A 26,223-nucleotide genomic window follows, 5' to 3' on the forward strand; every position below is an offset into this window, starting at 1 on the left:
TGTTACTATTAACTTTCAGTCCGGTTCTTATGTAATTTGGCATACTTCAGCCTTTTCTTGCTGTTTTTCTTCCTTAAGAATGACTTCTTGACAGACACCCTTCTATCTAATCCATAAGTGAAATATAACATATGTTTTGCTTTAATAATATAACAAAATTATTGTGTGTTCTATTGTTTTATGACATCTACATAACAGTAGTAAAAGAAAATGTTTATTTGTTACAATTTATAATTGTTATGATATCTGTTGTACATCCACATTTGGTGCCCTATCACATAATGCTAAATTGCGATGACATGATTCAGGTGTTTTAATAATGAACATATTAGATCCTGGAAAATTCCATTTCGTTTTATTTATATTGTGATAAATAATCATGAAGTGTTTGATCTTGCTGATTAAATATGTCTATGCCTAAAGACATTAGAGAAATAAATTTGTTTTTACAAGTTCAAAAAGACATTTATTCTTATTTAGCCTCTTATGTTAGATTCGATAAGTGGAAAACACCACACACACTTATTATTTTGTTTATTGTTCCACATGTTGTGTAGATACTCTACAGTAAATTCTGTCAAATGAGATCAACTAACTCTTATTATTTACATTTTTATTTTTTAAAACCTCAGTGTAAATTGTACCTGTTAAAATATATGAAGTTAATCATTACATGCTTGTCGATATTGTCCAAATTAATGAGTGTTTTGATTAAATATGGATGTTACCATTATCAATAGTAGTGATGTATTTTGTCAAATCACATGTTTTTTTGAACAGGATGAAGTAGGCATGAGATTTTTCAAAGAAATAAAGAAAGTTTCATCCCTGAGGCCATAGATGAGAGGACTCAGACATTTTGGAACAATACTAAAAAATACATAGTTAAAATATCTGAAATCTCTAAACAAGTTGACATCAATCTGAAGGACAGCTGTTTCAATGAATGGACTCCACAGCTGAACAAGACAGAGAAACAGCTGGAAAGCATGAAGGATCACTGTTCTCACTCCTTTTTGTGTTGATTTCTTATTCTCTCCTGATGCAGCTTTGGCCACTTTCATTATTTGAACATATGAAAAAACAATTGTGATGCCCATAATCATGAAATAAAACTGACTTACAGCTGAGCGAGCATGATCCTGCCATCTATAAAGCATAAACATTTCAACAGAGCAAATAGTGTATTGATTGTAGAAGCTAATTGAAGCAGTAGCAAAGAACATGGAAATAATAACAATGCATGGCCCAGAGCTGAGGCCATGAATAATCAAGATACAGTACATAGTGCTGCGTGTGGAGCACAGCTGTCCATGACGAAGAGGAATACAAATGGCTACATAGCGCTCCAGAGTCATTGCTGTCAGAGTAACTGGTGTGACAATAGAATACACAAGCACAAAAAGACAGATAAATATACACAACCAAACTTGCACTGAACATCTGGTTAAAATAAGCAGGATATCGGTCATGAGTAACAAAAAGCTGTCTGACAGTAAAGTGACAAAAAATAAAATGTAGCGAGCAGATGTGTGAAAGCATTCCTTTTTTACAAAGGTCACAATGAGCAACATGTTGATACAAAGAAAGATTATGACCAGGGTGTGCACAATCATGACCCGGACTGTCAATAGTTGGTGCAAGAAAGCACAAATTAGTGAGCTGTTACCTGCCATTGAGAACAAACACGAGTCTTTAAATAACTTCTAAGAGTCAATCAGTGTCATTATAAATATAAGATTTACTCTAAAGACCAAAACCAAAAAATCAGTCTAGTGAAGAAACCTTTCGTCCTTTTCCAAACACAAATATCCTCTTCTGAGCTCTGCAGTTCTCTTATAGATGACAGTGGAACATTATTTTAAAGGTTATATGAAACTGAAGTTGTCACATGGTGTCATCATCTTCCCTTAGAGATCATTCCCCTTGATAGCTGTACACTGTTGATAGATGGAGCACTCAGTCAAGAGAGTCTACAACTAATTAAAGTTTTGAAAACTTTGTTGCTTGTTGACAAGTCAATCAGTTGGTATGGTTATTGCCAGAAGGAAGACTACATCCCATTATTTTTTTAAGGTATGTCTTATTATGTCCTACAGTGACGTGACCGTGACAAGCAGTAGGCCTATTTTGTGCAATATTCAAACAAGTCAATAGGAAAAATTATTTTCTTCCCTACTTATTGCCTTTAAGGTATTTATTGCACACTGGGCAGCGTAAATGATTTGTTGTTGTTTTTTTAATAAATTGCCAATACGTAGGGAATAGGACTCAGACACCTTGGAACATATCCAATAAATACACTATTCTCTTTCATGTTTGTCTGAAATACCCTTATCATGTTGATGGGGTTTGTGTGTCCCAGGGGATCCCAGGGGTTATGTTGTCTGGGGACTTCTGCCCCCTGGTAGGGTCTCCCATGTCAAACTGATCATTCAGAAGACCCCTATGAGCACAACACCAAGGAAACCGTTCACCCTGCCTGGAAGGATGCCGAGAGTGAGCGTCTGGTGTCCAGTCCTTAGTCCATGGGAACCGGCTGGGCAAAGCCTGAAAAAGGCAGATTGGGCCATCCTTCTGCAGGCCCACCACCCACAGGAGGCACCGTAGGGGTCGGGTGCACTGTGTGCCGGGCAGTGGCCAGGAGCAGCATCTCAGGCTACCAAGACTGGAAATTAGGACATGGAATGTCACCTCTCTGGTGGGGAAAGAGTCTGGTGGGGAAGGTGCCTGAGTTAGTAGTGAGGTTGAGAGGTACCAGTTAGATATAGTCGGGTTCACCTCAGTACATGGCTTGGATTCTAGAACCAGTTTCCCAGAGAGGGGCTAGACTCTGTCTTAGTCTGGAGTTGCCGCTGGTGAGAGGCAGCAGGCTGGGGTTGGTATCCTAGTATCCCCCTGGATTGCAGCTGTTATTTTCTTAATGTGTTTAAGTCTGCGTCCATCACTACACCCAAATTTCGTGCCTGGTTGGTGGTTTTTTGGTGTATAGATTGAAGTTCTCTGGTGATCTTTACTTGTTTTTCTTTGGCTCCAAAGACTATTACTTCAGTTTTGTTTTTGTTTAGCTGGAGAAAATTGTGGCACAACCAGTCATTAATTTCCTCAATGCATTTACCAAGAACCTGTACAGGGCCTTGGTCTCCCGGTGACATTGTGATATATATTTGTGTGTCATCTGCATAGCTATGATAGTTTATTTTGTTGTTCTTTATAATCTGTGCCAGTGGGAGCATGTAAATGTTAAACAGAAGAGCTCCCAAGATGGAACCTTGGGGAACTCCACATGTGATACTTGTCTGCTCAGATGTGAAGTTACCTATTGATACAAAGTATTTCCTGTTTTCTAAGTATGTCTTCAACCAGTTTAGTACAGTTCATGAAAGACCTGCCCAATTCTCCAGTCATTTGAGTAATACGTTGTGATCAACTGTATCAAATGCTGCACTGAGATCCAGTAAAACTAAGACTGACATTTTCCCACTGTCTGTATTCAGACATATGTCATTAAACCCTTTGGTCAGAGCAGTTTCAGTGCTGTGGTTCTGTCTAAAACTTGACTGCAAGGTATCATAGTAGTTATTCTGTGTTAAGAAGTAATTGAGCTGTTGAGAAACTGCTCTTTCAACGATCTTACTTAAAAATGGGAGATCTGAGATCAGCCTGTAGTTGTTCATTTCTGTCTTGTCAAGATTGTCTTTTTTCAGTATAGGTTTTATTACAGCAGTTTTTAGTGGTTCTGGAAACACACCTGACATTAAAGAAAAGTTGACGATCTGTAACAGGTCTGAATCCTAAGTCTTTGAGACCTTTTTAAAAAAAACCTGTTGGCAGGACATCTAAACAGAAAGAGGAGGAGTTCAGTTGACCTAAGATGTCCTCCAGGTCTTTGCTGTTAATAGGGTGAAACTGTTTTATGGTGTTTAAACAGTTTTTTGGTGGACACAGTACATATCCTGAATCTGCTGTTGATGTACCAATTGCTTGTCTAATCTTTTGGATTCTGACAGTGAAGAATTTGGCAAAGTCATTGCAGGCCATGGTCGAATGAAACCCTCCTCTGCCACTGACACAGGAGGGTTTGTTAGCCTGTCAACTGTAGCAAATAAGACCCAAGCATTATGACTGTTTTTGGTGATGATGTCAGAGAAGTAGGACCTCCTTGCACTCCTTAGTTGTAAATTATAATTGTGAAGTTTATCTTTATAGATGTCATAATGAACCCGGAGGTTTGTTTTTCTCCATGTGCGCTCAGCTTTCATACACTCTTTTTTCACTTTTCACCAGTGAGGAGTTTCTCCATGGAGACTTCTTCCTTCCAGAGATAACCTTCACCTTAATGGGAGCAATAGTGTCCACAACATTTAATATTTTAGCATTGAAGCTATTGACGAGCTCATTGACTGAAAGTCTGGTCAGGCCAGGTGTTAATGGGAAGACCTGGTTAAAGATCTCACTACTGTTTTCAGTTAAACACTATTTTGTGATCACTGCTGTTGACATATTTGTGTGGGCTGAAATTGTACTTTCAAAGAAAATACCGTAATGATCAGACAGGCCCACATCAGACACAGTAACCTTTGAAATACTCAGGCCCTTGGAGATCAGTAGGTCAAGAGTGTGTCCTCTATTATGTGTGGTCTCTGTTACATGCTGAGTCAGCCCAAAGTTGCCCAGAGTGTTACTCAGGTCTTTAGTCCCTTTGTTCTGAGGGTTGTCCACATGGATGTTAAAATCCCCAACAATAATTACACATTCAAAATCAACACAGATCACAGACAGCAGTTCACTGACATCATTTTAAAAAGTCTGTGCAGTATTTGGGAGGTCTGTAAACATTAAGAAACACAACTTTGGATGGGGCCTTCAGCTGTAAAGCCACATATTCAAAAGACTGAAAACTTCCAGGTGATAGCTGCTTACATTGAAATGATTCATTAAATAAGACAGCAACCCCTCCTCCTCTCCTGCTCACCCTGGCCTCACTGATAAAACTGTAGTTAGGAGGGGTCATCTCGATGAGAACAGCTCCACTGTTATTTTGGTCCAACCAAGTTTCAGTTAAAAACATAAAATCCAGGCTGATCTAACATTTAATAAAGCCAACTTAAGTGTTTTAGAGGTATTATTTGCCCCTTTGTGTTTGGGAGCAGTCTGTGACACACAAGGTATGTTTACTATATTTAAAGATCTTTTAAAGTGCAGCTCTCTGTGTTGTGACCAGACCATGTCTCCTTCTGTCACCTAAAAGTACAGAAATTTTAAAACCTTCTAGTAAACAGGGTCCCAGCTTCTCCTGGTAAAAGTCACCACTGCCATAATCCTCGCAGCATGGACCCTCCACACATCAGACTGCGGAGACAGAGCATGAAGGTGGTAAGGAGGGACTAAAGGGGGCGGGGCTGGGCAATGGAACTTCGATTGCTCTTGATGGCGAACCTTTGGGGGATGACGTGCCAATTTCCGAAGGCGAGTTCACTGAGGCAGTTAAACAACTTCTTGGTGGCAGAGGCCTTGGGGTGGATGAGGTTTGCCTTGAGTTCCTGAATGCTCTGGATGTTGTGGGGCTGTCCTGTTTGATATGCCTCTGCAATGTTGCGTGGAGATCAGGGTTGTTACCTCTGGATTGGCAGACCGGGGTTGTGGTTCCCATCTTTAGTAAAAGGGACCGGAGGGTGTGTTCCAACTATAAGGGATCACACTCCTCAGCCTCCCTCGGAAAGTCTGTGCCAGGGTGCTGGAAAGGAGAGTCCATCCATTAGTCGAACCTTGGATACAGGAGGAACAATGCGGTTTCCGTCCTGGTCCTGGAACACTGGACCAGCTGTTTATCCTCTCAAGGATACTTCAGGGTGCATGGGAGTTTGACCAGTCAGTCTACATGTGTTTTGTGAACTTGGAGAAGGCATTTGATCTGTCCCTCGGAGTATAATTTGGGGCTGCTCTGAGAGTATGGGGTGATTGGCCATTTGATCCTTATACAATCATTGCAAGAGCTTCATCTGCAGGAACAAGTTCCTGCCCCAAGTGGAGCAGTTTAAGTATCTCGGGGTCTTATTTACAAGTGATGGGAAAAGGGAGCGGGAGATTGACAGATAGATTGGTGCTGCAGCTACAGTGATGCGGAAGCTGTACAGATCTGTCGTAGCGAAGGGAGAGCTGAGTGTAGAAGTAAAGTTCTCAATTTACTGGTCGATCAAGTAAAACTCCAAACATGACAGACACACTGCCTGCCATACCAAGATACGCCAAGATTTTGGCTAATAGGCCTTTGAGGATTACCTTGCTGTAGTATAAATACTATTTTATGCCAGTCAAACTTTGCAATCTTTGGCAATTTTAATGGATTTCACTAAAGAAATAGAACAACTTGTGTTTGTGCCAAAGGCTGCAAGTAACAAAATACATAAAGTTATCATTTTACATTGTGCTGTCATTTTAAATTCTCTGTTATGTGTAGACACAGAGCTGGTTCATCCTTTGGGTTAGTTGTGTTTTTTTATACGTGAATAACTGATAGGTAAGTATTAACTTGCTTAACAACAACTCTTTGCCATACACCTATACACACACACACAGTACTCCTGTCTACTTTGATATACCTTTATTAGTCCCACAAGGGGAAATTTCATTCTTTTTTATCTCTCTGACTATCCAATGTTTTTTAATTTTTTTTTTTGCCCACCTCTTTCTTTGAGTACTTTCCCATACTTCCTCATTCCTCAGGTCTACATCTTATGATTCCACTCCAATAATCAGTTTCTACTTCTGGCAACACTAATAATAATTCCTCAACATTATTCCAGAATTCTACCTCTGTCTCTTCTAACTCACATCCAATCCAATGTGCGGAGACACTGCTTGGGGCCCCTGGTCAGTGGTGCTTCCCTGAAAGCTGACAAACTCGACACTACAGCAATGGTAAACTCCTGTTTTCACTCTCAGTAGGAGAGACCTACTCTCTTTAACCCTTTAAAGCTGGTCAGAGTGGTCCCGCTCCATTTTGCATAACTATTTTAAAATCCCTGTAGAACCGAAACCATGTAAGAAAGCGCAATAATTTATTTTGCATATGAGACCAGAGGAGTTGTACTTACATCTAATGCCATCAGCTTGTTCTAGGTCAGGGTTTTCCTTCCACATATAAATATATATATATATAAATTGCATAAAAAGCACTTGCAGCAACAAAAACATAATATTCCAGAAACACGCTTTGCTGATCCGATCAGCTGTTCATTACACTTTTGAACAGATGTCAGCGCGAACTATCGCATTTCCGCCATTACTTGCCCGAAACCGGAAGTGACGCCATTTTCGCAGAAAATGTTGGTTTTACATTCGGGGTCTTATAAGCCTATACTGTTTTTTTTTTTTAAGTCATGTTCAACTTCATGCTTCTCTGTTTAGTTTCTGGGATGCTTAGAATTCAAATTGCACTGCTGGGAATAGTTTAATTTGATGCACATGCAGTTTCTTTTTTGCACATTTGGATTATAATATGTATTTTCATTTTTCCTGCAGTATCCAGTGGCTGCTAAAGAGAGGAACATCGCTTTCAAGTCTGGTGACAAGGCCTTCTACAGCATGGCATGGACCAACCTAAAGAGAGGAATTGGAAAAGGCTAAAAGGGACTAGAAGATGAGGATTGATGAGCACCTGGACAGTATCAACAGTAGGCAGGTTTGGCTGGGAGTCCAGCATGTCACCAACTACAGGCCCAGTCATCAAGCAGCTGAAGGTGACATCTACTGGTGGAGAAGTTGAATCACTTCTTTGCTCATTTTGTGGTAGAACCTCCAACGGCAGCTGTTCTGCATGCAGCAACACACATCAACATCACCTCCAAGATGGAGGAGCGTGAGGTCAGATGGTCGCAATGAGCTGTCAATCCCAGGAAGGCAGCTGGAGCCAATGGTGTTCCTGGACGTGTGCTGAGGAGCTGTGCAGAGCAGCTGGTAGGGGTTTTTACCAAGATGTTTAATCTGTCACTGTCTCAGACCACAGTTCTACCGTGCCTGAAATCCTTCACCATACTCCTCATCACCAGTTTGCTTAGAAAGGCTACCAGGTTGACTGAGGATGCTGTTGCTATTGCCCTCCATGCTGTGTTGTCCCACTTGGAGCACCAGGAGAGTTACATGTGCTCTTTATTGACTCCATCCTTCCATACAAATTGGGATGAAAACTGGCACACCTGGGACTATCCTTTTCCACCTGTTGCCGGATTAAGAACTTCCTGACTGACTGTACACAAAGAGTGTAGCCCTCATTGTAATGGAGGATGTCAATGTAAGAGAGTTGGACTTGACCTCCTGACTATGAATGATAGAGATGATAAGGTGCTGACTCTATGAATCCACAATCTCAACAGGGTTGTCCAATAAGAACAGATGGCTTATCAACAAATCCACTTCCACTCAGGTATCTGTCATTCACTCATTTATTAAAAAGGAATCCAAGTTACACATCCATAGTGTGAACAAGGCAATTAACGTGCTGTAAATTGCTATATTGCGTGTGGCAAAGTGATGGTGTGGTTTCTGTTGGAAAAGAACATAAAAGTCTTACATAATTACGTGAACAGAGTGAATAAATGTGTAATAAAACAATATAAACAATACTGTGTAGTGAAACATTCAACCAAAATAAGGGAGTATCAACAAATGCTAATTTGACTATTTACATAAATCCTAACTAGACCCTTTACACAAGAGCCAACATGAGAAATTAGTGACGGTTCCTTAATGACCACATGGCAGAGGTGTTAGGATGCCTGGGTCGTTGACCCAGGGTTTTTGAGTTTATTATATTATTTATCATTTCTAGTCTTTGGTTTCTTTGTTAGAGTTCTGTCTTATGGTTTATGTCTCTGTGTAATCCTTAGTTGCTGTCTCCCCTGTCGGCTATATCTCCGTGTCTGCCCTGGTCCCACGTCTCTGTTCCCTCTGTAGTGCCTGCCTGTGAGTCTGTGTCTGTAAGTTCAGTCTGTGTTATGTTTCCTGTTTTACTTTGAAAGTCCGTGTCTCATGTAAATGCGTCTGGTTGTGCTTCCTTTGTCTCGTTAGGCCTGGTTTGCCCCAGCTGTGTTTCCCTCCTGTTACTCATTCCCTGATTGCTCCCTCTGTGTATTTAAGCCCTGTGTTTCAGTTTGTTGGTGTCGCGATCTTCCGTTTTCGATGCTGTGTGTTCTGTCTGCTTGTCTGAGTTTATTTGGAGTCTCAGTTTTGTTACCTTTTTTGAGTTCAGCATTAAAGCTGTTTTGAGTTTACATTGTGCCTCCAAGCGTCTGCACTTTTGGGTCCACCATTCCTGCCTGCACACAGCCTTCACATAACAAGAGGCTGCTTCGCAGTAAATGGCAGTAACATTTGGTAAACAAAGTGTGCAGCAAGGATTTAAACAAGGGAGGATAATGGCCGCAGCAAAGACAGGAATAAAATACAGAAACTTACAGTCTCATGGACACACACCACTTAGAGCATAAGAAGGAACAAAATCCACATGGTGAATAAACCTCTGCTGATTCTCCCTACTTGCAGCTCCGACTGAACTGGAAGCATGTGCGTAATGATGAGGTAGAATTGTGTCTTCTGATTGGTGAAGAGGATGGGTTGCCTCACTGCTGATTGGCTAATCGGCAGCTGTATGCATATATATATATATAATTGGCAGATATGGCTCCGTTCGTCAGTACCACCGACTGGCTGGACTTTTGTACACACATAACTCCTTAGCCATCAGGATCAGCACTGGCTCTCCCCAGGGCTGTGTGCTGAGCCTCCTCCTCTTCACAGTGTAGACACATGACTACACCTCCATCGTCAGATTTGCCGACGGTACAAATATCGTGTTACTCCACAGTCTGGAGAGGGTTCGAGACTTCTGTTTCCTTTCACTTCCCTTTATGAAGAACTTGGCCTTCGATGTGAACATGACAGAGCTGGCAAAGAAGACCCAGCAGTAACTATTTCCCTAGAGACACATTGAGAGCATCGTGTGCTTCTGCCTCTGTGTGTGGTTCTCCAGCTGTTCAGCAACACAGAGGAAAACATTCCAGAGAATTATTAAGACTGCCCAGGAGACCATTGGCTGTCCTCTACCCTCTCTTGAAGATCTCCTTAGGTCCTGCTGCATTAGGAAAACCAAGAACATTTTAAAAGATTCCTCACACCTTGGTCACATTTTATTCCAAGGAGCATTAAATCAAGGACAAACTGACTTTCTATCTATCTAAACATTATCAATACCACTAGGCATCAAACGCTGCCTAGCACCATATGTGAAACAACAGCCGTCTGTGTGCATGGGTGTTGGACTTCCTCACTGGCAGAACTCAGGTGGTGAGGGTGGGTAGATGCGTCTCTATAAAAAACTATAATTTGGTTAAACAACTAAGACCTGACTATGAATGTATTATTTATGCATACGTACACTGAGGGAAATGCATGGATGAGCACACATTTGATTAAAAAAAATTAAATTTTGCAAACAATATCAATGTCAAGATTTGATGACATATTATTTCTTTAACATTGTACAGTCAGTAAACACATTACAGTTATAAATGACTGAACATTGTTATTATGGACTTGAAGATAATCCACATTACTGATTGATTAACTATATAATTATATTAGGCCGATAAGGAGCTATGATATTTTTTTACACATGCAGTAAGAAGTTCAGCTTTATTTAGCCTCTCAGTATATCTGAGTATATCTGTATGGAAAACATTATCAATACCTTTTAATCTATTTATTCTGGCACATTTTGCATAAATACTCTACAGTGAACTGTATCAAATAACCCTATTATCTGTTTAACCTTTACTTTAAAACTTCAGTGTAAAATGTGCCCGGTAAATAGTTTGTCTTAATAGACAGAAGCAATGTGTTTTAGTAAATTTAACACATATAAGACAGAAAGACACAAAACTACAGATTCCTGCTTGTTCTATGTAAAGTTAACTGTTACTTGCTATCAATACAATCAGAGTTATTCTTGTACATTTAACCAGTTATTTGCTTTATGTTTTGATAAATATAAATATTATTTTTTGTTCATGTAACTTGTCAAATTATGTTTATTTTGAATAGGATGAAGCAGTCATGAGATTTTTCAGTGCAAGAAAAAAATGTTCATCTCTGAGCCCATAGATTAGAGGACTCAGACATTTTGGAGCGAGATTAAATATTACATAGTTAAAGTATCTGACATTTAGAAATAAATTGAAATCAATCTGAAGCACTGCAATTTCTATGAATGGGGTCCACAGCTGAAAGAGACAGAGGAGCAGCTGGAAAGCATGAAGGATCACTGTTCTGAGTCCTTTTTGTGTTGACCTTTTATTCTCTCCTGATGCAGCTTTGGCCACTTTCATTATTTGAACATATGAGAATGCAATAGTGATGCCCATAGTCATGAAATAAAATTGACTTACAGCTGAGCGAGCATGATCCTGCCATCTATAAAGCATAAACATTTCAACAAAGCAAATAGTGTATTGATTGTAGAAGCTAATTGAAGCAGTAGCAAAGAACATGGAAATAATAACAATGCATGGCCCAGAGCTGAGGCCATGAATAATCAGGATACAGTACATAGTGCTGCGTGTGGAGCACAGCTGTCCATGACGAAGGGGCATACAAATGGCCACATAGCGCTCCAGAGTCATTGCTGTCAGAGTAACTGGTGTGACAATAGAATACACAATCACAAAAAGACAGATAATTATACACAACCAAACTTGTAATGAACATCGGAAATTGGTTAAGATAAGTAGGATATCGGTCGTGACTAACAAAAAGCTGTCTGAGAGTAATGTGACAAAAAATAAAATGTAGCGAGAAGATGTGTAAAATGATTCCTTTTTAAAAACGGTAACAGTGAGCAACATGTTGATACAAAGAAAGATTATCACCAGGATTTGCACAGTCATTACCCGGTCAGTCAATGGTCGTTGCAAAAACACACAAATTAGTGTGTTGTTACCTGCCATAGAGAGCACTTCTAAGAGGACATCAGAGTGTCATTATTAAATATAAGACCTATTCTTTTCAGGTTTTCCGTTCTGGTTTTCTGAGAGATGACAGTGGAACATTAATTTAAAGGTCATATGAAACTGAAGTTGTGAGATGGTGTCATCATCTTCCCTTAGCAGCCATTCCCCTTGATGGCTCCACATCAATGATAGATGGAGAACTCAAGAGACTCAACGCTGAAGTCTAGTTTTGAAAGTTCTGAAAAAGTTTTTGCGTGTTCAGAATTTAACTGCCATAGTTATTGCCAAAGAGACCCAGCGTATATCCTGCATCCTGTTATTTTACATTTGTATATTCCTACCCTGATATGTCTGTAACAAATAATAATCAAAACCTATTGCCTCTTAAGGTATTTGCTGCATGCACAGCACTGTAAATTAATAAAAGAAAATTGTCTAATTAATTTTTAAATTGTTCAATTTTATTGTGATAATATGTAACATGAAGCATGCCACATGCCATGGCATTCCAGCAAATTTGCTGCAATAGCCCAGTTTAACTCTAGATCTTAACCCTGAAATGCTGAAAGCTAAAAAAAACAAAACAAAAAAAACAACAACTTTCCATAGCATGTATGCTTTCTATTATAGGATGCATCAAAACACTATAGATGTGGAAAAGTCTGTACAGACTATCCCAGAAGGTTGATTCTGTTCATCTGAACATAATGTTTTCAATGGGAGAAATGTTTCATTAGTCATCGAAGTGACTTATACCCAACCTTATAAACAGTACATTTGCACAATAACTGAAACCAGCCCACTGAATGAAAAATGGGCTGGGAGGTCAGTTAGTACAATTAGTTAGAACAGGACAATGCTATTGACCAGACCTCATATCACAGGCTATACCCAGGCGAATCTACACCTAATCTGAATGGTTTACACAAATAGGGTTAAGAGCAATTGTCTGTATGATAACTTGGTCACTTATAGCATCTCAAAGTTTCTGGCTTCAATCTTCAACCTGTTGGTAGACAGCTCTGAACACCACATCCAGAACACCTTGGACCTTGCTGAGAAGGTGAGAGATGACATTATGGAGGCAGGTGAAACAATGGCCTTGCATGATGTTACATCACTCTTCATTTGTGTTCCAGTCACTGAAGCGTTGGAGAGGAGCAACAGGACTGTTATGACATGCATAGGTTCTTTCTCTTCAGCACCCTCTGCTGGTCATAGTGGGAATACTCACCAGCTTATATTTTGGTGGGGTTTTTCTGTGTTCCTGTGGGTAGGGGAAACAGGAAGCTGGTCGCTTGTTAGCCTGCAGAATATGGTGTTGGTCTTTAAAACTCTTCTGCCTTGGAGAGTTATTGCTTATGAGTATTAATGTACAACATGTTTACAAGTTTATTTGGTCAATTTCTATTACAGAGATTTGTTTAGAAACCAGTTATTTCATCTGTTATGTTTATCTTTGAGGAAGCTAAACTCACTAAGTTGTATTGTGATCAATACTGAGTCGCTGTTGATTACACATACTATATAACAGTATAGTTCATATCCTAGAAGTGTGAGTTAAAAGGAAAAGACATCTTGTAACATTTACTTTGTGTTTGTTTTTAGTTTTACGGGAAGAAAAGGATGTCAATCATTGAACTACTGACGAAGTAAAAAGCCTTAAACTTACTTCCGCCTCCAATGTTCATTGAAACCGTTAGCTGTCTGTCAAGTTGGGCAAAGGGACGCACAATAAGGACAGAACAAGGACTGTGTCTTAATTCCACCTACAGTGGCTTGCAAAAGTATTCACATTTTGTCACATTACAGCCACAAACATGAATAAATTTTATTGGAATTCCACGTGAAAGACCAATACAAAGTGGTGTACATGTGAGAAGTGGAACGAAAATCATACATGATTCCAAACATTTTTTAAAAATAAATATCTTAACAGTGGGGTGTGCGTAATTATTCGGCCCCCTGAGTCAATACTTTGTAGAACCACCTTTTGCTGCAATTACAGCTGCTAGTCTTTTAGGGTGTTTCTCTACCAGCTTTGCACATCTAGAGACTGAAATAGCCATTCTTCTTTGCAAAACAGCTCTAGGAACTAGGTCAGTTTTAAAAAAAAACAAAAAACAAAAGAACCTTCCCCACCATGCTCAATATTGAGATGCGCCAAAACTGGTTGATGTTTTTCAATTCCACCTCTTTGAGAATACAGACTCCCTCTGCGCACCTCCACAGCAACTCTCTCTCTCTGCCATATAACCTTTAAGATCTTACACAGGTGTCGGAGCAGCTCTGGGTAGCGCTTATACACAAAGTAGGTAGGGTATGCAACTGGGACCTCAGGAGGATGCTGAGCAGGCTGCCTTGATGACCTCACACACCTCCTTCAAAATCGGCTCCATCAACTTAAGCTCTGCTGATGGTGGGGCCGGGTTGATGAGAGCTTGATTAGGTCTCAAGTCTTGTTCCCTCAGTGGGTCACTCATGATGTGAGGAAAAAAATATTGATAAAGCTTATGAGACTTTTTTAGGAACATTTAAACTGTTATATGATAGCCATTTCCCAGTAAAGAAATATAGCAAAAAACAAAAATATGCAGCGTGCCCATGGATCACAAAAGGATTACAAAATGCATGTAAAAAGAAATATACCTTATATAGAGAATTTATAAAGAACAGAAGTAATGAAGCTACATTTTGAGGTGATGTAAAAAGGAATATTATGAGAAATTATTAAATATGAATAAAAATAACATTGAAGGGATTTGGGAAACATTAAATACCATCATTAAAAATGGTTCTAGGCAGTTAAATTATCCTTTGTATTTCATTAATAATGATAGAAATATTAGTAACATGAGTGACGTGGTTAATGAGTTCAATAAATTCTTTGTAAGTGTTGGACCAGTGTTGGCTGATACAATTCATGAGATAAGAAATTCTGCAGAGAAAGAAACTAAACCTATTGAACGTAATCCTTATTCAATGTTTTTAATGGTGGTAGAAGAAAATGAAATCATTGATATTGTTGGGAAATCACGAACAAAAAAATCTACAGACTTTGATGACATTGATATGGAATCGTTAAGAAAGTTGATGGCATCTCCAAACCCTTAACATACATTTGCAATTTGTCTCTACAAACTGGTGCATTCCCAACACAAATGAAACCAGCTAAAGTTTCAAAATGGATATAGACACCAATTCACAAATTACAGGCCTATTTCTCTACTTTCACAATTTTCAAAAATACTGGAAAAAGTTTTCATTAATAGACTTGACAAATTTATAGATAAACATAAAATAATAATGGACAGTCAGTATGGTTTCAGACCAAATAGATCAACATCCATGGCATTAATGGAAGTAACTGAAAATGGCACTAACAATATAGATCAAAGACAATGCACAGTTGGTGTTTTCATTGACCTAAATAAGCTTTTGACACAATTAATCATGAAATATTACTTGATAAACTGGAGTACTGTGGCATTAGAGGAGTGGTGCTAGAGTGGGTAAGGAGGTATTTGAGAGACAGGCAACAATTTGTGAAGATTGGTGAATATCAGAGTGCCTGTACATTGTTTGTGGAGTTCCACAGGGGTCAGTATTGGGACCAAAGCTGTTTATCCTGTACATCAATGATCTATGTAAAACATCTGATATATCACAGTTTATTTTATTTGCAGATGATACAAATATTTTTTGTGCTGGAGAGAATTCACAGCAGCTTTTGGAAATTGTCACAAAAGAAATGATTAAACTGAAAACATGGTTTGACAGAAACAAGTTATAACTAAATTTGAAAAAAAAAAAACCAACAACATTTATATTATTCGGAAATTGTAAAAAAGATGCCGGAGCAAAATTGTCAATAAATAATGTTGAAGTAGAGCAAGTTTCTCATACAAAATTTCTGGGTGTGATAAAAGATAACAAAATCTGCTGGAAACCTCACATAAAGCATATACAAGCTAAACTGTCAAGAAACATCTCTGTACTGAGTAAAGTTAAACATTTTTTGCCTTCCAAATCACTCTGGGTACTTTACTGTTCACTTATATTGCCATATTTGGAATACTGTTTGGAAATCTGGGGAAATACATACAAAACCTCACTTCAACCATTATGTAAAATTCAGAAAAAAAGCAATCAGGGTGATTACTAAAGCAGGATTTAGAGACCACACTATCATTATGTTCTTGAAATGAAAGATTCTGAAATTTATGGATCTTATAAAATATGCAAAATTTGCAAAAATTATGTACAAAGCCAGATACAATATGTTACCAGGAAATATACAGAGGATGTTTTTGACAGAGAAGGGGACTATGAATTGAGGGGAAAATTAAATCTGAAGACTCTTAAAGCACGGACAAAGGTTAAAACCTTTTGTGTAACCATTTGTGGGCTAAAACTGTGGAACAATGTTCAAGCATTAGTCAGTTCAAGAAGATGTTTCGAAAACTGCTTTTGGAAGAATATGAAACTGATAAAGTTGATGACTTTATATGTATATATAACTATGCTAAACTGTATCTAAATTATCACTGCAGCTATGTTTATACATGTCCTCCTTGTTTATTGTGTAGGGCAGGGGTCGGCAACCTGCATGCGGCTCTTTTGTCCTTATACTGTGGCTCCGGGTGGTTTGGGAAAATAAATTAGAAATATTTAGCTGAAGTGTATTTTATTTGTGTTTAGTTGTTCCAATTTAGAACTTGTAGTTCTAGTTGGCTGTAGCAGCATCTAATAACCAACTCGCTAAATAAAAGAAAATAAAAACAAAACAACAAACACGAAAACACCAGACATCATGATACAGACTTATAATTTGCACCGATGTTTTTTCTAAATTCTATATGCGAAAAGTGAGCGCGAGAGCCCTCGGTGCACCTGCTCGCTGCTGAAGTCAAAGTAAACTTTATTGTCATCTCCGCTACATACAGTCCAGTATATAGAGAGACGAGACGACGAGGCTCCAGTTACAGCAGTGCAAGGAAACAAAAAATATATATAAGAAGAGTAAGAAAATAAATATACACTTTAGGACTAGAGGTAAAGGGATCAATAACTATTTAAAATTTATAATTTACAGTTTGATGATTTAAAGTCTCACACACAACCTGTCGAAAGGGGAGGGGCCTGCTGCTTCCAAATAGAGCACATTTCATCCATAATGATGTAAATCCAAGCACATTATGTATTCACGATTTGAATCCTGGGTTGTGTGAAATCTCAGAAATAAACCTTAGACAAAGTGAATCTGTGAACTAAGGTGTAGGTCTGTTAGGGTATGTTGTGGTGATCCTTGAGTTGAGGGATTTGTGTTCATACTGGAGTGCAAAATTAAAACCAGTGGAAGATGGACAAGAAAAGTTCAAAGCCATCAGGTGCTCAGTTTAGAAAAAAGAGAAAAGAAGAGGAGGAGAAACGAGCAAAAGATGCAGGTAAGCAGATGTGTGATTGGATAATAGCAGGTCATCCTGAAACAATCAGAGTCAGAATACTTTATTAATCCTAAGGAAATTATGTGCGTTACAGTTGCTCCAAGAAGAAATGGTAAAAATAGTAACAGTAACAGACTAAACTCCAAACAATACCTTATGTTACAGATTTTAATATTAATTAGTCATTGTCAATTGTTGATTTGTCCTGTTCTCATTGTATGACGAATTATGATGGCTGTCTGGTAGCCGTTTGCATACGATGCATACTCTCTCTCTCTTCATATGTGTGTGTGTCTCTGGCGAAATTCAGTATGGTTTTGACAACAGTTTTATGTTAATGTATAATGTATGAATGTATGGGGCGATCGTGGCTCAAGAGTTGGGAGTTCGCCTTGTAATCGGAAGGTTGCTGGTTTGAGCCCCGGCTTGGACAGTCTTGGTTGTTGTGTCCTTGGGCAAGACACTTTACTGGTGGTGGTCAGAGGCCCCGGTGGTGCCAGTGTCTGGCAGCCTCGCCTCTGTCAGTGTGCCCCAGGGCAGCTGTGGCTACATGTAGCTGCCATCACCAGTGTGTGAATGACTGGACGAGTAAAGTGCTTTGGGGTCCTTAGGGACTAGAAAAGCGCTATACAAATACAGGCCATTTACCAATCCTTCATATGTTTTATGTGTGTGTGTGTGTGGGGGGGGGAGTGTTCGCCCGGGGCGCCAAACAGGCTAGGACCGCCACTGGGTGCGTCCGACTCCCATACAGCGGCACTGCAGACCACGCCCCGCCACACACAACAACCAGGTAAAATACATATTTAGGCATAATTTTGCAAATATCTGGGTTTTTTTTAGCAGCATAGTGCTTTTTTTCCAATTACTTTTTAAAAGTCAGGTCAAGGCTCCAAAAGCACAAAGGCGATATAAGGCTGGCGGCTCACAACAGTTTTTGTTTGCTACATGGATCATTTTAGTTCAGCTGGGTGTCTTTCCTTTTGTTATATTTTTTTAAGAGTTCAAAATGTGTTAATTACATAAAAAAAAAGTAATTTTGTCGGTAGCACTTCATGGATTTCATAAGCAACACACCTTAGTTGCTCTGTGGATTCTTTTAAAAAGCAGTTAAAAACTTTTCTGTTCAAACAAGCTTTTTGTTGATCTACGTATTTTATATTCTTTACATTATGTACATTTGATCTTTTACATTGTGTATAATGTTTATTGATTGTATTGTTTATTTTAATATTTGTGTACAGCGCTTTGTGACTGCCTGTCTGTGAAAAGCGCTTAATAAATAAACTTTACTTACTTACTTACTTTAGTTGTTCACACAAAGCATAAAGGTAAAAAAAAAACAATATATACAGTGTTATCTTCATTTTAGACGTCAAAAAGTATTTGCGGCTCCCAGTGTTTTCTTTTGCGTGGAAACCGGGTCCAAATGGCTCTTTGAGTGTAAAAGGTTGCAGACCCCTGGTGTAGGGTAAGTGATGATGGGAATTAGGGGTAACAATGAATACTTGGATTCAATAGAATGTTGAACATGGGGTAGGGATTAATAAGTATGTTATACTTCTTCCTACTCCATTTCAGACTTAATAATTGTCATTTCATGTCATTTAGACTCCTTTTTATTTTATTTATTTTATTTTTTTTGTTTTGTCTGAGCACATACGTGTGTGTATTTACATATATATTCGTATTTGTACATGTAAATGCAAGTATGTGTACTTGTGTATATATTGTTTTTTCTGTATATGTCTGAAATAAAGATAAAATAACAATTAGCAATAAAATATGCTAATTTCCTAGCTCTCTCTCTCCCTGTCTCCTGTGCCACTCTGCTCTGCTTGATGGTGGTCATTGTTTCAACCCTGCTGTCAGCATCTCTTTTGGCTACGGCTTGTATGATGTTGGCCACACCCTCATCAAACTTCTGCCAATCACTCCGTTTGATGGCTGAGGGCCACTTAATTCCCTGCTGTGGAACTACTCTATTTGGATTGGAAGACTCTGGTGTGTGGAGGGACTGGGCCCTATGGGGTGCGTCTCACCAGGTTCAGGGCCTGTGCATTGCATCTCACTCTCCCGCTCCAAACATTTCATTCTTGTCTGATGGACCTTTATTCCACACTGGTTCTTCCACAGATTGCCACGGACGCATGTCTTACTTATGGTCCTATCCATTACATTGGTCATTAACCTTGACTCTCCTAGGGATATCTCTAGCTTGTTGGGGGGCTTTCTCACGAAAGTATGCGTATTAACTGTGCTAACAGTGTTGAACTTTGATGACCACACAGATGCTCCCTGAGCAGCTCCCTTGTGCTGTGCTTTGCTCAAGGTAGCAGGAAACTGTTACCGCCATTACGTATTTAAATTACAAAATATGTGTAACTGTATTCCATTACAGTTACTGTTTTAAAAGGTGGTATTCACAATACAGTTACTTTGGTGAAATAAATGAATTACACGGTGGTATCACCTGGCAGGATGTGTAGATAAACACAAAGAAGCAGAGCTTTTTTTAATACAAGAAAAAAAAATGCAGCCTCACAGAATATTTACAGGAAAGCAAATTTCCTGTATGTGTTCAGGAAATGTATGGATGATTAATAATTTAACCATCTATTAATCCATTAATTCATCCAGTCTCTTCTGCTTATCCTTTTCAGGGTTGTGGGGGCAGGGGGCTAAAGCCTATAAAAATAATCATTGTTTATTATTATTATTTTTATTGCATATTGAACCAGTATTTTCCTGTGTGGTTTGATGAAATATGAATCGCAGAATTTATATTTCTGATGTAACTCAAATTATGTTTATTTTGCACAGGATGAAGTAGGCATAAGATTTTTCAGTACAAGAAAAATATTTTTATCTCTGATTCCATAGATCAGAGGACTCAGGCACCTTGGAGCAATATTAAACATAATATAGTTAAAATATCGGACATTCAGAAATAAAGTGAAATCAATCTGAAGCACTGCAATTTCTATGAATGGGCACCACAGTTGAATGAGACAGAGCAACAACTGGAAAGCATGAAGGATCACTGTTTTGAGTCCTTTATGTGTCAACTTCTTTTTCTCTCCTGATGCAGCTTTGGCCACTTTCATTATTTGAACATATGAGTATGCAATGGTGATGCCCATAATCAAGAAATACAATTGATACACAGCCGACCGAACATGATCCTGCCATCTGAAAAGAGTAAATGTCTCTACACTACATATCATGGATTGCTTGTAGAACTTAAGTGAGGCAGAAGCAAAGAACATGGACAGAATAATTATACAAGGACCAGAGCTGAGAACATGAATGATCAGGATACAGTACATAGTGCTGTGTGTGGAGCAGAGCTGTCCATGACGCAGGGCCATACAAATGGCCACATAGCGCTCCAGAGTCATTGCTGTCAGAGTAACTGGTGTGACAATGAAGTAAAGAAGTACAACAACAGAGATAGTTATACACAACCACACTTGCATTGTAATTTCAAAATAGGTCAATATAAGCAAAACATCTGACAGCAATAACAAAACACTGTCTGACAGCAGTGTTACGAAAAATAAGATGTAACGTGCAGATGTGTGAAAGGATTCCTTTTTAACAAAGATCACAATGAGCAACATGTTGATGCAAAGAAAAATTATTACCAGGATCTGTACGATAATGACCCGGTCATTGACTGGTCGCTGAAAAAAAACATAATTCACTGAGTTGTTACCTGCCATAGAGAACAAACCTGTTTGAAGTACTTCTAAGCATTAATTAAAGTTTTGTTAATAAATGTAAGATTTTACTTTTAATAAAAATCAAAACTCAAAATCAAATCCAGTGGAGAAACTGCCCATTCTGTTCCAGAGCCAAATGTCTTCTGCATTCCCTACTTTTTTCATAGAAATGACCGTGTATCATTAATTTGAAGCTTACAGCAACTAAGAATGACAATTACACATGAAACTTCCTTCTACTGTTTTGTCATCGTCCCCTAGTACCCATTCTCCACAGTATCGATGCCTCTAAATAGGTAATTGGTGGTATACTCAGGAGACTTTGCAGTAAAGTCAACATAACAGATCTGAAAGAACTGAAAAGGTGTTGTTTGCTGTGAAGGTAATCAATTCTGTAGTTAATGCAACAAGTAAGACTACATCCTATTATTTTAGGGTTATGTCTTAAAAACTCCTACACTAATGTTACTGTGACAGGTACGAGGCCTGTTTGTGAGGTATTCAGTTAAGTGAAAACTGTCCTGTATTTCTTTTCTCAGCATTGTCTCTTTTAATCTGTTTATTATAAATGTAACGTGAGGGTTCACTAGATGGTTTGGAATCTCTCTGAATAATTAGGAACAGCAAGATGGAGACGGATAACTTTTTCAGCAGCCTCTTTACTCTCAGCACACAGCAACAACTCACACTTCCTGTGTACCACCAACATGAATACTTCACTGGCCTCTCAGAAGCCAGGAAATCTTATACTCAGATCAAAACAGGGAAAACAACTAGGTGGATATAACACATACTTATTACTGCTTTGAACATGCATGTCTAAACATTAAAAAGGTGTAAACATGTAAATATCAAATCATGTAACCACCAAATAGCTACATAACTAGTTTCATAACCTTTGTAAACACCTCTTTGTATATCCAATTAGATTTAAATTTACTTCTACACTTTACATTTTCCTCCCCCCCTCACATAAAAAACGTCCCCGTTTCCCTACAGAAAAGGAAAAACAACATGCTGTGAGGAAGGGGATAACAATAAAAGAACAGCAAAACCAAAAACAAGTTCAGTTCAAAACATAGTCCTTGAGGTATCTGGGAGGGACAACTTGACGTCTCCCACATCGCCGTGAAACACCAGATACTCGATGAGGAGTTGAGGGGACAATGTCTGATTGGTGTATCACCACATGGCCAGAGGGGGAAGTCGTTACAGTCTCAGACCGAGGAGAAGGGGACAAAGGAGAGTGGGAATGGGGTCGTGACTGGTTTAGAGGTGGTGGCTGGCAAACCTGAGGGTCTGATGAGGTTGCAGGGCGGCCCTGAACATTCCAGCTCCCTTTAGCTCCAGCTTTTGAAGCTGTGAAGGGCAAAGCACCTGATAATGCAGTCAATTGTGGAATCTGGGGCTGTACAGGTATGTCACCAGCAGGCGAGTTGGTTCCACCTTTAGGGACAGGTGCATTGTAAGGCCTGAGATGATTGCAGTGAACAATTTGAGTCTTGTCTGATTGGTCCAGGAGGTAACGAATCTTGTACGTGACACCAGGGTTTTCTCCATCTGTTCCAAGGCACTCCAATATCTCAAAGGGGCCCTTCCAATGTGGAGCAAGTTTTTGCTTTGCTGTAGTGGGGTCATTTAACCACACCAAGTCACGTGTGTGTTTGATGCCCCTATCGTACAGGTGTTTCTGCTGGTTGTGGGCATAATCTCTGTTCCATGCAGCAGTGCTGAAGGCAGACTGAAGTCTCTGAGTCAACTGGATGACGTAGTCAGCAGGAGAAGCAGAAGTAGATGATGCTGGCATGGTGGTAGGCAACAGCATATTAGCAGGCATCCGTGCCTCATGTCCATGTGTGAGAAAGAATGGCGTGAACCAAGTGGTAGAGTGAGGACTCGTGTTGCCAAAGCAACTTGATTGAGGCAGTCATCCCATTCGCCAGGCTGCTGAAGGAGTAACTTAGCTAACTGGTCAATAAGTGTTCAGTTGAACCTCTCGACCATCCCATCACATTGAGGGTGATATGGGCTGGTCCGTGTCTTCTGGATGCCTAGCAGCAGACACAGATGTTTCACCACGTCAGATTCAAATTGACGTCCTTGGTCTGTGTGCAGCATTTCAGGGACGCCATGCTGACAGATGAAGTTGTCAAAGAGGCATTTTGCAACTGTTGTGGCACGTTGGTCTGGGATAGCATAGAGGTTGACATATTTTGAGAAACAGTCTTGAATACCCAGCGCATACCTGTTGCCACGACTCATAATGGTGAGTTCAAGTATGTCAGCTGCCACCTTTTGAAATGGCTCCGCAGCAACAATTGTTTTCATTGGAGCTCTGTGATGAGGTGTGGGATTCCGTCTGGCATCACATGGAGTGCATTGTGTGCACCATATTCTGATGTCCTGTGACATGAATGGCCAGTAATATAGCTGCTGAGCACGTTTCAGGACCATCTCTGCTGATACGTGACCAGACTGGGTTGCCGTGCAGCAGCTGTAGGACAGTGTCTTTTAAAGATTCAGGAACAACCAACTGATGCAACACTGACTTTTGGGATGGGTTGAAAGCTCTACGACAGAGTAAGCCATTGTGAAAGGTAAGTCTAGAGTACTCATGCCATAGCACTTTTTCCTGAGGTGGGCATTTTTCATACACCAGTAGGGTGGTTTCCGACCCTTAGCTTTCCAGCCAGTGACTTCTGACAGTACAGGATCTTCTTGTTGTTCACTTTTGAGATTATCTTCAGGCAGCTCAAGCACAAATGTGGATGACACAGATAGCACTGCACACAGCAGTCGTGGATCAGGAAAGTCATTGCATGGAATGTGTTTTTGGTCAGTACTGCAGGGACTATGGTTGGCCGGGCCTGCAGGACCTACACACCTCTCTTCACGTTTTAAGGTAGCAGTAGCAGTGCAGACCGTGTCCTTCTCTACGGTTTCACCAGTGACAGGGAGACGTGACAGAGAAAATTTGCTCCCTCCCAGACTAGCAATGGCAGCAGCGTCTGTACAACTGTGGGGTTAGACTCGGGCAATTCTCACCAGGAGACAAAGTGCTTGTATTACACCCTTCTTCTATCTCAAAGTTACTCACCAAGTGGCAAGGACCCTTTGTGCTGAAAATGGGAGTGATAGAAGAGTTGCACAGTTCTTGTGGTAAAGACACGGTTCTGTGTCGACTATCGAAAGGTGAAAAAAGGGGCACAGTTTGATGAAGTGTAACGATGAAGTGTCACAACTTCCTGTTACTCACTGCTCACTTTTTTACGACATTGGATTTAACCAGGGGCTACTAGCAGGTTCCCTTGTCTGCGGAGTGTAAGGAAAAAATGGCCTTCTCCACTCCGTATTGGTTGTTCCTTGACCCTGTCACTTTCCAGCACCTCACGGACCAGGTGCTGCGCTTGCATATGTTGCCGCTTATTTGGATGACATCATCCTCAGTGACAACTGGGCGGAGCATGTGATGCAGGCATCTGCAGTCCTGGAATTCCTGGGGCGGGCGGGGCTCACGGCCAACCCGAAGAAGTGTGGGGTTGGACGGAAGGAGTTACAGTATTTGGGGTACCATTTGGGAACCTGGGAGGTGCATCCACAGATGCCTAAAACTGCAGCCGTCACATTCTGATTGCACTCCAAGTCCAAAAAACACATGAGTCGGTTCTTGAGACTGGCTGGTTACTACCCTGGTTCATGCCAGGCTTTGCAGACCTAACCAGCTCCTTGACTGATCTCACCCGTAACAGTGCCCCATATCTGATCCGATAGACAGAGCAGTGCCAGGCGGTGTTGTGGGGAACCCCACCTCTATATGCGCCGACCGACACCTCGCACAGATGGCTGTTTTGTCCCAGCAGGTAAGGGGGGGTCGACCAACCAATTCCGCATGAAAATAATAAGAGCAGGAGGCCAGTGGAGAAAGATGAAGATGATGAAGAAACTTTTATTTATTTGTCACTTGCAGTTGCCTGCAAGAAAGAGTGCCTGGCCATCCGGTGGGCAGCCGATTCTCTTTGTTATTACCTCCTGATTCTAGACAGAATGTGCTGATTTTTTCTCACCTTTGTTGTGCATTTTTCTTACAACTTGATAGTGTTCATCCAGCTGTTTTACTATGCTAAGCCTACTAGAAAGGTGTAACTTCATGCTACTGTCCATATGGCTACAGCTAGTTTTGTGTGTTTTGCACTTTTCTGTTAAGTGCTTTAAGTGGTGCACACTCGAGGTGGTCCAAAATGTACCGATACCAGGACACAGCAGACCCAGAAAGAAAAAAAAGAAGGCATTCCTCACCCATGTCTAATTAGTCAACTGCACTTGCCATATGGTGTGCTGGAGAAAGTTAGTATATATGCTCTCCAACAATTCATGGACTGCTGCTGAATAATTAATTTTCAATGGTCAGGTCCAAGCACTTTATTCTTTCATTTTTTTTTTTTTGATAAACAGCCTTAATATTGGATGTTGCCATAAATAAACAACTGAATTTAACTTTTCTATTACAACAGCACTTGAATTTGCTATCCTCAGTCAAGAGTGTCTTTTCTCTTTTGGAGGACAAGGGTGCCTTCAATGTGGCAATGTGTAAATGGCATTGTACTATCCAATCAAATACGTAAATGAGGCATATTGTCCCTGCCGGTAGACCTGCCTTTTGTGTTCCTGTATGGTTTTTTGTGTTTTTTTCTCCTCTTCAGGGGTCTTCAGGGGCGTCCCCTTTTATACTCGTTAGTATGGCCATGGCTGGCTTTTTGTAAACATCTTTTTTGTAATGATGTTTTTGATTTGTTTTCACTAAGAGTCGGGATTGGAGTGTTTCACGGGAGAGGAGCCAAAGCTGGGGATTGGAGTTTATTGTTACCATGATACATGCCACGCACACTTGCACTGTGAGTGATTCAGGAGGAATCACCTTGGGAGCCCCAGTGCATTGCATCCAGCACATTGTTTATTTATTGTTGTTTCATTTTCATTCATTTTCACTGTAAATAAACACACTGTCTTTTGAAGAGGTCAGCATTTGGGTCCTCTGCATACCTCAGA

General features: G+C 40.0%; 3 pseudogenes; all 3 read right to left on the reverse strand.

The window, feature by feature from the left end:
* Positions 1–755: 755 nt before the first annotated feature.
* On the reverse strand, positions 756–1,676 carry LOC102778166 (odorant receptor 131-2 pseudogene; annotated as a pseudogene).
* Positions 1,677–11,087: 9,411 nt separating this feature from the next.
* On the reverse strand, positions 11,088–12,002 carry LOC102787161 (odorant receptor 131-2 pseudogene; annotated as a pseudogene).
* An 8,249-nt stretch (positions 12,003–20,251) lies between these two features.
* On the reverse strand, positions 20,252–21,177 carry LOC102777875 (odorant receptor 131-2 pseudogene; annotated as a pseudogene).
* Between the last annotated feature and the right edge of the window lie 5,046 nt (positions 21,178–26,223).

This window comes from Neolamprologus brichardi, chromosome 14 (genome assembly GCF_056152115.1).
Source record: "Neolamprologus brichardi isolate AB-2024 chromosome 14, ASM5615211v1, whole genome shotgun sequence".
NCBI lineage: Eukaryota > Metazoa > Chordata > Actinopteri > Cichliformes > Cichlidae > Neolamprologus > Neolamprologus brichardi.